Source organism: Delphinapterus leucas, chromosome 4, assembly GCF_059928025.1.
Source record: "Delphinapterus leucas isolate spDelLeu-1000000601 "Yukka" chromosome 4, BTC_Dleu_Yukka2, whole genome shotgun sequence".
Lineage (NCBI taxonomy): Eukaryota > Metazoa > Chordata > Mammalia > Artiodactyla > Monodontidae > Delphinapterus > Delphinapterus leucas.
Genome location: NC_143132.1, coordinates 950,655 through 963,657, shown reverse-complemented (window position 1 = coordinate 963,657; position 13,003 = coordinate 950,655). Strand labels below are relative to the sequence as shown.

Here is a 13,003-nt window from a genome sequence, read left to right as displayed (position 1 = left end):
ATTTCATTTTTTGAGATTCCACATATAAATGAAATCATACAATATTTGTCTTTCTCTGTCTGACTTTTTTAACTTAGCATAATACCCTCTAGGTCTGTCAATGCTGTCGCAAACAGCAAGATTTCATTCTTTTTTATGATTGAATAATATTCCATTGTGTATATACACCACATCTTCCTTATCCATTCATCTATTGATGGGCACTTAGGCTGCTTCCATACCTTGGCTATCGTAAATAATGCTGCAATGAACATGGGATGCATATATCTTTTCTAATTAGTGAGTTTGTTTCCTTTGGATAAATACCCAGGAGTGGAATTGCTGGATCATATGGTAGTTCTATTTTAAATTTTCTGAGGAACCTCCATACTGTTTTCCACAGTAGCTGCACCAATTTACATTACACCAACATTACATTACATTACACCAACAATGTACTTGGGTTTCTTTTTCTCCACATCCTCGCCAACTTGATATTTGTTGTCTTTTTAATAATGGCCATTCTGACAGATATGAGGTGATATCTCATTGTGGCTTTGATTTTATGGTGATGAGTGATGTTGAGCATATTTTCATGTGCCTGTTGGCCATCTGTATGTCTTCTTTGGAAAATTGTCTATTCAGAAACTCTGCCCAATTTTTAATCAGGTTGTTTGGAGTTTTTTTGATGTTGAGTTGTATGAGTTCCTTATCTATTTTGGATATTAGCCCCTTATCAGACATATTAATATCATTTGCAAATATCTTCTTCTATTCAGTAGGTGACCTTTTCATTTTGTTGATAGTTTCCTCCACTGTGCAAAAGCTTTTTAGTCTGATGTAGTCCCATTTGTTTATTTTTGCTTTTGTTTTCCTTGCCTGAGGAGACATATCCAAAAAAAACATTACTAAGATGATGTAAAAGAGTGTACTGCCTGTTTTATTCTAGAAGTTTTATGGTCTCAGGTCTTACATTTAAGTCTTTAATCCATTTTGAATTTATTTTTGTGCATGGTATGAGAGAGTAGTCAAGTTTGTTTCTTTTGCATGTAGCTGTCCAGTTTTCCCAACACCTTTTGTTGAAGAGACTGTCATTTCCCCATTGTACAATATATTCTGTCTTCTTTGTCGTAGAGTAATTGCCCATGTAAGTGTGGGTTCATTTCTGGGCTCTCTATTCTGTTTCATTGATATTTATGTCTATTTTTGTGCCAGTACCATACTGTTTTGATTACTGTAGCTTTGTAGTATAGTCTGAAATCAGGAAGCATGCTACTCCCAGTTCTGTTTTTCTTTCTTCAGACTGCTTTGGCTATTCGGGATCTTTTGTGTTCCCATACAAATTTTAGGATTATTTGCTCTAGTTCAGTGAAAAATGCCATTGATATTTTGACAGGGAATGCATTGAATCTGTAGATTGCCTTGGGTAGCATGGTCATTTTAACAATATTAATTCTTCCAACCCATAAGCACTGTATATCTTTCCATCTGTTTGTGTCATCTTCAGTTTCTTTCATCAGTGTCATAGTTGTCTGAGTACAGGTCAGTTACCTCCTTAGATTTATTCCTAGGTATTTTATTCTTTTTGATTTGATTGTAAATGTGGTTGTTTTCTTAATTTTTCTTTCTGATAATTCATTGCTAGTGTATAGAAACACAACAGACTTCTGTATATTTGTATTCTGAAACTTTACTGAATTCATTCTTGAATTCTAGTAGTTTTTTGGTGGCATCTTTAGGATTTTCTATGTATAACATTATATCGTCTGCAAACAGTAACAGAGTTAACTTTTCCCTTTCCAGTTTGGATTCCTTTGATTTTTTTTTTTCTTGTCTGATTGCTGTGGCTAGCACTTCCAATATTATGTTGAATAAAAGTGGTGAGAATGGGATTCTTGTCCTGTTCCTGATCTTAGAGCAAATGCTTTCAGCTTTTCATTGTTGAGTATGATGTTAGCTGTGGGTTTGTCATATATGACCTTTATTACGTTGAGATATGTTCCCTCTCTACTTACTTTGTAGAGAGTTTTTATCATAATTGGATGTTGAGTTTTGTCAAAAGCTTTTTCTGCATCTATTGAGATGATCATGTGATTCTTATTCTTCAATTTGTTGATGTGGTGTATCACATTGATTGGTTCTGGATTTTAAGCCATCTTTGCATCCCTGTGATATATCCCACTTGATCATGGTGTATGATCCTTTTAATGCATTGTTGAATTTGTTTTGCTAATATTTTGTTGAGGATTTTGCATCTGTGTTCATCAGTGATATTGGCCTGTAATTTTCTTTTTTGGTGATGTCTTTGTCTGGTTTTGGTATCAGGGTGATACTGGCCTCATTGAATGAGTTTGGAAGTGTTCCTTCCTCTGCAATTTTTTGGAATTGGTTGAGAATGATAGGTGTTAGCTCTTCTCTAAGTGTTTGGGAAATCCACCTGTGAAGTTGTCTAGCCCAGACTTCTGTTTGTTGGGAGTTTCTCTAAATTGCTGATTCAGTTTCATTAATGGAAATTGGCCTGCTCATATTTTCCCGGTTCAGCCTTGGGAGAGTGCACGTTTCTAGGGATTAGTCAATTTCTTCTAGGTCGTCCATTTTATTGGCACTTAGTTGACCATAGTAGTCTCTTGGGATCCTTTGTATTTCTGTGGTGTTAGTTGTAACTTCTCTAGTTTCTTTTCTGATCTTATGCATTTGGACCCTTCTCTCTTTTTTCTTGATGAGTCTGGCTAAAGGTTTATCAATTATGTTTATCTTTTCAAAGAACCAGCTCTTAGTTTCATTGATCTTTTTTTTTTTTTTGTCTCTACTTCATTTATTTCAGCTCTGAGCTTTATTATTTCTTTCCTTCTAATAACTTTGAATTATGTTTGTTCTTCTTCTCCTACTTCCTTTAGGTATAAGGATAGGTTGTTTATTTCAGATTTTTGTTGCTTCTTGGCGTAGGCTTGTATAGCTATAAACTTCCCTCTTCTAGATTCTTAATTCTCTTCCATTGAAATGTCTACCTGTATATCATCTATACTATATTGTCTATATCTATATCTATCTCTATTCAGATTTTCTATTTTTTCTTGAGTCATTTGTCAGTTTCAGGCCCTCTGCTATCTTCTGCCTTAAGTCATAGAAACAAACAGCAAAGAATTTTTTTTTTTTCTTTTTGTGGAAAGTAGTGTTAGAGGCTAAAATCTTGACTCCAGGGCTACACTTAAGTATTTGTGGTGGCCCTGAGTTCACATTGATTCCTTCCCAATTTAATTCGATTACTATTAGGTCATTAAAAATTTTAATTCTAATATTTAAAACACCTGAATTTCTTATTTTCTACAATATATTTACTTAAATTTGTTGAATCTTTGGCCATAAATTAGTTATGTGTCCTTTTTTATGATCCCCATGTGTTCCATTGACTCTCATCTAGATGCTTTGCTGGTGACTACTGAGTAGGTGGTTTACAAAAGGGACACAGATACCAACAACCACGAAAAGGTGCCAAACCTCCCTATTAGTGGACAAACGCGTACATATCATTCTCTGACCGTCCTGTCGGCATATATCTTGAGAAGGTTTATACAAAGGAGTTTTGGCAAGGAATCACAGAGACTAGACTCTGAGACGTCAGTATTTTGTGTCTCAGAAAGTGACTGAAGGGAGACAGTTTCTGGAGGGCCCTTTGTCCTTGTGTATCACAAGCTTTAAAAACATTTAGGCACCTGGCTTAAAATGCTACTCTTAAGCACTTATCTTCAGGAAACAATCAGATAAGCATTACATTTATGTACAGAGGATGTTCATTACATCATTAATTTAAATAATTAACAATTGGAAGCACCCCAAATGCCCAATAACAGATGATTTAGTAAATCAGTTATTGTACTTCTACACATAGTAGAATGTTAGGCAGCATTTAGTGTTTATAGGAATGATTCATGACATGGAAAAATGAGCCCAGAATATGAAGTCAAGACACAGGTAAAAACAGCATATTTGATATAAAATATAGGTGTGTGTGTGTGTGTGTGTGTGTGTGTGTGTGTGTGTGTGTGTGTATTTTAAAGGCCTCAAGGAGGTACAACCAAAGGTTTATGGTGTCTATTTCTGAGAACTGGGATCACAGCTGAAACCTGATTTCACACATTTCTGAATTTTCTAAATTTTCCTAAATGAACATACACTGCTTTTATAGTCATAGGAGAAATAAGATTTTTTATATTAGAGAAGAATTATGTGAAAATTAGTCTGATCTTTGAAATGCAGAAACATCGTTTTAAGCATAAAAGCAACGCAAGTAATTTCAAATAATAGGTAAGTTTGATTTTCATAGACATGTTTCTTTGAATATCAGTAAACAGTATTAAAAGCTAAAACAAGCTGTTATGAACATTTTCTGCAAATATTACAGACAAATATAGTACGTTGTTCTGAAAACATATGTAATCTGTCTCATTTTTAAAGCAGTATATGTACATGCATGTTACAATGAGAAACTACCAGGAGAAAATATACTCTACTGCTGTCAGTGCTTCTGTCTGGGAATTGGAAGTACTTTTAAATATGTCTCTTGTGCTTTTCTGCACTTTCTAAATTTTCTGCACAGAGAATAAGCACATGTCCTGCGAGGATCTAAAATTGTTGTCGTAAAGAGCAGGGCTGAGCACATGGCTTCTGTCCCTGCCAGGACTTGCTGTTGCTCAGCACCTGCACTGCCGGGGAGGTCCAGGGCAGGGGCATGCACAACTGACTCTCTACCACTGAGTCAAACGCTTGTATTCAGGGAGTTGTCTAGAAAGTCTAGTAGATGTACTTTAGGCAACTTCAATACCCTGGTGAAAGGCCAAGCAGATTTCTTGTGTCTGATTCTGGTAATGAGAGTGACCCACTCAGAAAACTGAGAGAGTAAAAATAACAAAGTTTAAAATTTTAATTTAATAAGTCCCTGTACTGAGATTGAAACAAAATCCTTTTGTCAATTCTTGCAAGTTGGTAGTGAATAAAGCCCATCAGCATAACTTAAAAAGACTGAAACATGGGTGTGCATATCTGTATTCATATACATCGAGTGTGATCTATCGTAAATAGGAAAATGAAACAAAAAATTACCTCATCCCGGGATGTGGGTGGCTGCTGTGAGCATGACACTGAACTTCTAAGCGGAGGAAATTTGCAGTCGGGTGTGGGGACGGGTGAAAACCTGCTCTCGCAGGCCAGGGAGCACGCCTGGCACGGCATGCAGGATGATGCGAGGCCAGAGGTCAGGCAAGGGGCTCCCGGGCTCTTGGCCTCTGCGTTCCTTGGTGATCATGTCACCACCATGCATTGGCCTTGAGATGCTAGTTTTTGATGTGAAGGAGTAAAGAAGTTCAACCCCTGGCTGTCTCCTTCTCTCTTCTGCTGAGACCATCACCAGGAGTGTAATTACTTAGAAACGGTAATTGAATTGGTGGATTCTGTGATAGGAATGAAGCTGAATCATCCTTGCCCATCCTCCCCCCAGAAGCTCTTTTAAACTCTAGTTACCCCGACTTCTTGATGGCACTGCAGGACTCTGAAAGTGCTCTGTTGGAGGGGGTGAGTTAATGAGACACCCCATCCCCCAGTCTGGGGAAATTTGGTCCTCTTGAAGTCAGATCTTTGCTATGGCCTATTTAGTTTTGGGTAAAAGCAGTGGCATTCGCTCTCCTTCCTTTATCGAGATCTGTCATGGTGTGCGTTCCCATTTAGCAAAAAATGGGACCGTGAGCAGATCCTGAGGATCTGCAGTTCCAAGGGTGTCCCGGTGTGAGACCACCAGCACTACCCCGAGTCATCATTAAGAGGAGAAAGAGTGTTTGAGGCTACAGACTGCGTAGGTTCACCTGGGGAAGTGAGTGTAGTCAGTGGAGAGGAGCCTGTGGCTGGAGCTGCCCGAGGCGGTCCAGTGCTCTTGCCCCAGCCCCTGCTGTGCACTCTGAGGCCTTGGCAGTGCCCACCCTGCTCACTTTCCCGGGGCTCTGTGCTTCCTCCCCTCTGTGCATCGAAAGCTGCTGGGCGCACTTGATCCAACCTGGGCTTCCTGTCCCTGGTGCACTGTCTCCCTCTGGGAAGTTTGTCTCTCTTTAGATTTCTTCCATCTTGACAGTCAGGATTTGGAAGAGTATCTCCATGTGACCTGCATGCATGCCCCACTCCTGTGCTGGGTTCTGGCTGGTCTGGATGACATACTTTCCTCTTTTCCCACCAGCCTATCTTTTCATGTGCTTATTTGCCATCAACATGCTTTCTTTGGTGAAGGATTTGATCAAACATTTTGCCCATTTAAAAAATTAGGTTGTTTCTTTTCTTGTTGAGTTCGAGAGTTCTTTATATATTCTGGATACAGTCCTTAATGGAGTACATGTTTTGCAAATATTTTCTCCTAGTTTGTAGCTTGACTTATCATTTTTATGTATATTGTGAAGATCAGAGGTTTGAAATTTTCATGACATCCCACTTATCAGTTTTTTTCTTTTATACATCATGTCTTTTGTATCATACTCAAGAATTCTTTGTAAAACTGGAGGTCTGTAAGATTTTTATTCTCATTTCTCTTATTCTTTCTTTTGAAAGTTTTACATTTTGGCTGTTACATTTAAGCCTATGATATATTTTGAATTAATTTTGTATCGGATGTGAAGAAAATGTCAAAGTCCTTTTTTTTTCCTTTTCTTTTTTGTATATGGTATCTAGTTGTTCTAGCACCATTTATTAAAAAGAGTATCCTTTACCCATTCAGTTGCCTTGGAACCTTTGTCAGAAGTCAATTGACCATATATCTGTGTGTTTTAAGGGAACCTGGAATTTGACTTAATCAGGAACGGTAAGACAGGCAGATGTGGAAATGACTGGCATGAAGGAAGAAGTTTATACTCACAGATCTTTATACTCCTAGAAACAGGAGGCAGGGTGGGGCATTCAGGGCCACATGGGGAAGCACCAGGGTCAGTCAGGAGTCAGAGAATAGGTGAGGCAGGGTCAGCAGACTTAAGATTGGCTAGTTTGAATAATTTCAGCAGGCCCATGAGCATGATGTCTGGTACCTGACTCTAGGGTGATTAGGTCAAGTGGATAGTGGCCCAGAGAGTGAGGGCCCCACAGAGGACATGGTTGGGTTGTTGGCTCTGAACTGGATGGTTTGTATTTGAAAGGTGCCCCCAGGGTGAGTTGTTTATCCTATCTCTAGACATTGGCTAACTCTGGGAGGGCTGTTCCTCCTGAATCAGCAAGGCCCAGATGTGAAAGCACAAGAGCACGAAAAGTTAAAAAGCAAAACAAAACATGGTTAACAACATGCGGACTATTTCTGGACTTGCTATTCTGTTCCTTTGATCAATTTATTTATCTTTATGACTGTAGCTTTGTAATAAATCTTGGAATAACTTCTCCTATTTTGTTCTTTTTCAAAGTTGTTTTGGCTGTTTTATTTTCTTTGTTTTAGCCTGCTCTGATTTTGATTGAGATTGCATTGAATAGATAGATCAGCTTGGTGCAATTGACATCTTGTTGGACAGAAGTGCCAAGAGGGGACATCCTTGCTTTGTCCCTGATCTTAGGGGAAAGCATTCAGTCTTTTACCCATATGTGTGATGTTAGGTGTAGGTTTTTACTGGAGGTCCTTTATCAGGTTCAAAAAGTGCTCTTATATTCCAAGTTTGGTGAGGATTTTTTTTCATGAGTGGTATTGAATTTTGTCAAATGCTTTTTCTGTATCTTTTGAGATCATTATATAGTTTTTCTTTTTTTCTGTCTATATGGTCCACACGTATAAACGGTCTCAGGCATACCTCAGAGATACTGTGGGTTTGGTTCCAGACCACAGAAATAAAGCAAATATTGAAATAAAGCGAGTCACATGAATTGTTTCTGTTTCCCAGTGCATATAAAAGTTATGTTTATACTATACTTTAGGCTATTAAATGTGCAATAGCATTCTGTCTAAAAAGCAATGATACCTTAATTTAAAAATATTTTATTGCTAGAAAATGCTAGTCATCATCTGAACCTTCCGCGAGTTGTAATCTTTATGCTGGTGGAGGGTTTGAAATATTGCAAGAATTACCAAAATGTGACATAGACACATTAAGTGAGCAAATGCTATTGCAAAAATGGCACTGATAGACTTACTTAATGCAGGGTTGCACAGACCTTCAATTTGTAAAAAACACAATATCTGTGAAGCGCAATAAAGTGAAGTGCAATAAAATGAGGTTGCCTGTATCTTGATTTTTTTTTTTTTTTTTTAGTATAAAATCAATTGCTTTTCTGGATTGAAATCCACTTTGTCATGATGTACTTTTTTTATATTGTATGATTGGATATGCTAAAATTTAAGAGTTTTCGCCTCTGTATTTATGAGGAGTATTGGCGTGTTTACCTGTAGTGTCTTTTTTTGGTTTTGGTATCAGGTTAATTCTTGTCTCATAGAAGGATTTGGAAAGTGTTCTCTTATATTCAATTTTCAGGACAAGTTACTAAGAAATTGGTATTGTTTCTTCCATTGAAGCCATCTGGATTGGCTCTTTTTTTTGGTGGGAAGGTTTTTAACTTGAATACATTTAGAGTTATCTGGTTTTCCTTGAGTGAGTTTTGATAGCTTTATTGTTCTAAGAATTCCATTTAAGTTGTTAAATTTATTGGCATGCAATATTTCCTAACATTCCCTTATTATATTATATTTATTTTCTTTTTACTGAAGTGAAATTCACATACTACACAATTAATCATTTTAAAGTGTACAATTCAGTGAATTCAACAGTGTTGTGCAACCACCACCCAGTTTTAGACTTTTCAAAGTCTGAGACTTTTTCATCACCCCAGAGAAACACCCCACACCCACTAAGTAACCACTCTCCACATTCCCCTTTCCTCATCATCTGGACACCACTAACCTGCTTTCTATCTCTGTGGATTTACCTACTCTGGGTATTTCATGGAAACGGGATCATACGGTATGTGACCTTTTATGTCTGGCTTCTTTCTTTGAGCATACTGTTTTCAAGGTTCATCTGAGTTGTAGCATGTATCAGCACTTCACTTCTTTTTATGGCCACAGAATATTCCATTGTTTGGACATATTACAATTAGTTTATCCATTCATTCATTGATGGACATTTGGGTTGTTTCCGCATTTTGGCTAGTGTGAATAATGATGCTATGAACAATATCTGTTTGATTCTCTCTTTTCAGTTCTTTTGGATGTATACCTAAGAGTGGAATTGCCAAGTCATATGATAATTCTGTGTTTTGCTTTGTGAGGAACTGGCAAACTGTTTTCCACAGAGGCTGTACAGTTTTACGTTCTCACCAGTAATATATGAAGGTGCTTATTTCTCCATGTCCTCACCAACACTTGAATGTATATTGTGTTGTTATCGTATGGAGTGCCCTAGAAATGTCAGTTATGTGAAGCTGGGTGACAGTGTTGTTTGAGTTCCCTATAGCTTTTACTGACCTTCTGTCTAGTTGTTTTGACCCCTTTATTAGTATGTAATGCCTTTTTTTATATACTTCTGATAATATTCTTTGCACCGACATCTACTTTTTCTGATGTTAATATAGCCATTCCAACTTTCTTTTGATCAAGGTTAGCATGGTACATCTTTTTCCATCCCTTTTATTTTAATCTATTTGTATATTTATTTTTAAAGTGGGTTTCTTATAAATATTGTATAGTGAGGTCCTGTTTTTTATCCAATCTTAAAAGTCTCTGTATTCTCACTACGTTGTTTTAGACCACTTATACTTAGTATGATTATTGATATGATTGAATTTAAATCTATCATTCTGCTATTGGTTTTCTACTTGTCCCATTTGCTATAAGATCCTCTTTTTTTTTTTTTTGACTTATTTTGGGTTGAGTATTATTTATGATCACTTTCATCACCTTCACTAACTTATTAGCTATATCACTTTGTTTTTAGAAGTTGCTTTGGGATTCGTTGCATATATCCTTACGTTATCACTGTCTGTCTTCAATTAATATTATACTAGTTCACTTATAGTATAAAACCTAAAATCTGCCATCTCACTTGTCGTGGCCTTTATGTTACTGTGTCATGCCATTTTACTTCTACACTGCTATAAACCCCACAATACATCATCATTATTTTTGCTTTAAATAGTCCATTATCTTTTAAAACAATCTTACAAATTAAGAAAAAAGGCTCATATTTATTCATGAATTTTGTTTCCAGTGCTTTTCATTTCTTTTTATAGATCTAGATTTCCTTCTGATATCATTTTTCTTTTGTATGATGGACTTACTTTAATATTACTTGTAGTTCAGAAGGGTCGGTGGTGAATTATTTTAGCTTTTGTTTATTAGAGAAAGTCTTCATTTTGTCTTTGTGTTTGAAAGTTATTTTCACTGTTCATGGTATTTCAGGTTGACAGTTTTTCCTTCATTACTTTAGAGATGTCATCCCATTGACTTCTGGCTTGCATTGTTTCTGGGAAGTCCTTGTCCGCCACGTCTGTGTTTGTCCCTCTGTACGTAATGTTCTTTTTTCTCTGGCTGCTTCTAAGATTTCCTCTTTGGGTAAGTTGATTACGATGTAACTTGATTTGATTTTCTTCATGTTTTCTTTTGCTTGGGGATTGTTGACCTTCTTGGCTTTATGAGTTCATAATTTTCATCAATTTTTGAAAATGTTTTTGTCATTATTTCTTTAAATACATTTTTGTCCCATCCTGTTCTTCCCCCCTGAGTTTTAAATTACACAAATATTTCTGTGTTTTTAGGGAAGAGGGAGTCTTTCCCTATGTTTCATTTTAGATCATTTCTGTCTGCACGGATTGTTTTGTCTGCACATTGACTAATCTTTCCTTTTCTAGTGTAATGTGATGTTAATGCCATCTAGTGTATTTTTCATTTCAGATATATTTTTCATCTCTAGGTGTTTGATTTGGGTCTTTTTAAAAATGCTTTTCATGTCTCTCCTACATGTTATGCTTTCCTCTATCTTCTGGAACATATACAATGTGTTTATAATGGCTGTTTTAAGGACTTTATGTGCTAATTATTTCCTTGGGTAATTTTCTGGTTCTTTTTCTTACTGATCAACTATCCTCATTATGAGATATATTCTCATGCTTCTTTGCATCCATGGTATTTTTTAAATGAATGAAAGACATCGTGATTATATATTGTTGGGCTCTGTATCCTTTTAAATATTTTAAACTTTCCTCTTCAAATGTATTTGTTACTTGGAAAGTTTAGACCCTTCAGTGGCTTGTTGTTGAGCATTGTTAGGCAGTACCTAGTTTAGTCTGGTGCTCCTGTGCCCCTGCCACTGGGGCTGTGCTCTTCCAAGTGCCAAGCCCAGTGGCCCCCGTGTCACAGGTTCCCTAGTCTGGCTGTTGGGAGTGTGGTCCGTTCCTGGAGCTGCGGCAGTCACAGCGATCCTTTGTCCTGCTTCTCGCTGCTGCGCCTTCCCTGGCCTCAGGCACACGCGCTGGTCAGTGTCCTGGCAACGACCCAAGCGAACCCCCACCCCCCCCACCCGTCTCTGGAGCGTTTCTCAGCTCTCTCCTTTCTGGTCCTCTGCCCTGCTGATTCTCGCCGCTATTGCCTCGTTGAACCTCAGCTGTTTCCTCATCTCAGGACTCCCCCAGGTTTGCCTAGGTTCCCCCTTCCTGCACTGTGGCCTCATAACCCTCCCAGAGCTGTAGGCTGGGCAACCAGGATGCATCACATGCGTTTCCTCCCTCGGAGTCATTGTCCTGTGCTCCCTGTTGTCCCACGTCTGAACACCCTTGTCTCATGTCTTTTGGCTGGTTCTTCATTGTTTGAGGCTGGAGAGTTCCTCCTCTTCTGGTTCCTCCTCTTCTGTCATGGCTGGAAGTGGATGTGTCTAACGTTCGCCTGGTCTTCAGTCCTCACTGGACAGACGCCTCTGGGCTGCCTGGAGGAGGCTCTGGCAGAGCTATTTACCTGCCCGTAGAGTCTGCACAGGCCGGGCTCGGAGGTCCTGCTGTCTGGGCAGAGCACTCTTCAGACTTGGAACTGAGACCATGTGGGTGGGCATCTGGGTGGGGGGTCCTACCTACACCTCATCGTGGTCTTCTCCTTATTGCTCCCCACAGACTTAAAGGGGTCTGGGGGTCAACGCTGCCCTAGACTTCCATCAGGTTTAGGACTGTGGGCCAGGGTTCAGGGGAGCCTGGACTCTGAGCGTTTATTGGTATCTTTTAAGTTCCAGACTCAGTTTAGAATCTAACCACCTTTCATGGAATTTTTTTCTCTTGGAGACTGCCTTTCTCCTTCCAAATAACTGATTTATGACTACATTCTTTTAAAAATTTATTTAGTTTGATAAGACTTGATATCTAAGATGATAGATCATTCTTTGGGTTATTTTCTACCTATGATTTCCAGTTATAATAATTTTTTTAACCTGTTTACAGGGCTGCCTACAGACAGAGAAGCTCTTCACATGGTTCCATGTAAGTAGTGCTTCTTATGATGCCGTTGGAGAGGTATGTCTTTAAATTAAGTGATTCTTTCCACGTCAGTTGAGTTGTAAAGTCTTGCTTGTGTACGAAGCCATGTGTCTTGCTGACTCTCCTTATGGCCTGGTTTCATGTCACATGAGGCATGTGTTACAGGTCAGGTGCAGCAGCAGTGTCCGTGATGTGCACGTTATCCCTTCTAGCTTCTGTAGAACCAATATTTAAAAAGAGGGAGTTTCCTCCTTTTGTTCTAACCTTTCTTCTTCAGAGTCAACCTGACTAAACTGTCCAGCAGGGGCCTGGGAGCCAGTTGTTAGCATGGGCTGAGTGGACAGTGCCTTTGTCCCGTGTTACAGCAGTGACAAGTGTGTGCTGTGGCCGTGATGGCATCGTGTCCAGGCCCCACGGACACCTCTTTGTGGCCGTGACTCCAGTTTTGCAAAACTACCTTGAAAGAATTCCTTTTAAATTTATCCTTAAGATGCTTTTGTTTTTCTACAGCTTATAACTGTTATTTTCTAGAAGTTTTCAGTGGTCTTGCCCGGAAGGCTGGTGTGTT

General features: G+C 38.5%; 1 protein-coding gene across 7 annotated transcripts in view; it reads left to right on the top strand.

Annotated features, from left to right (window-relative positions):
• PCBP3 (poly(rC) binding protein 3) overlaps positions 1–13,003 on the top strand; it is a 210,244-nt gene that overhangs the window by 72,488 nt on the left and 124,753 nt on the right. For all 7 annotated transcript variants that reach the window (XM_089910100.1, XM_089910097.1, XM_089910095.1 and 4 more), the window contains exon 2: positions 12,400–12,438. The gene's annotated coding sequence lies outside the window, so the exon portion shown is untranslated. The remainder of the gene's footprint in view (positions 1–12,399; positions 12,439–13,003) is intronic.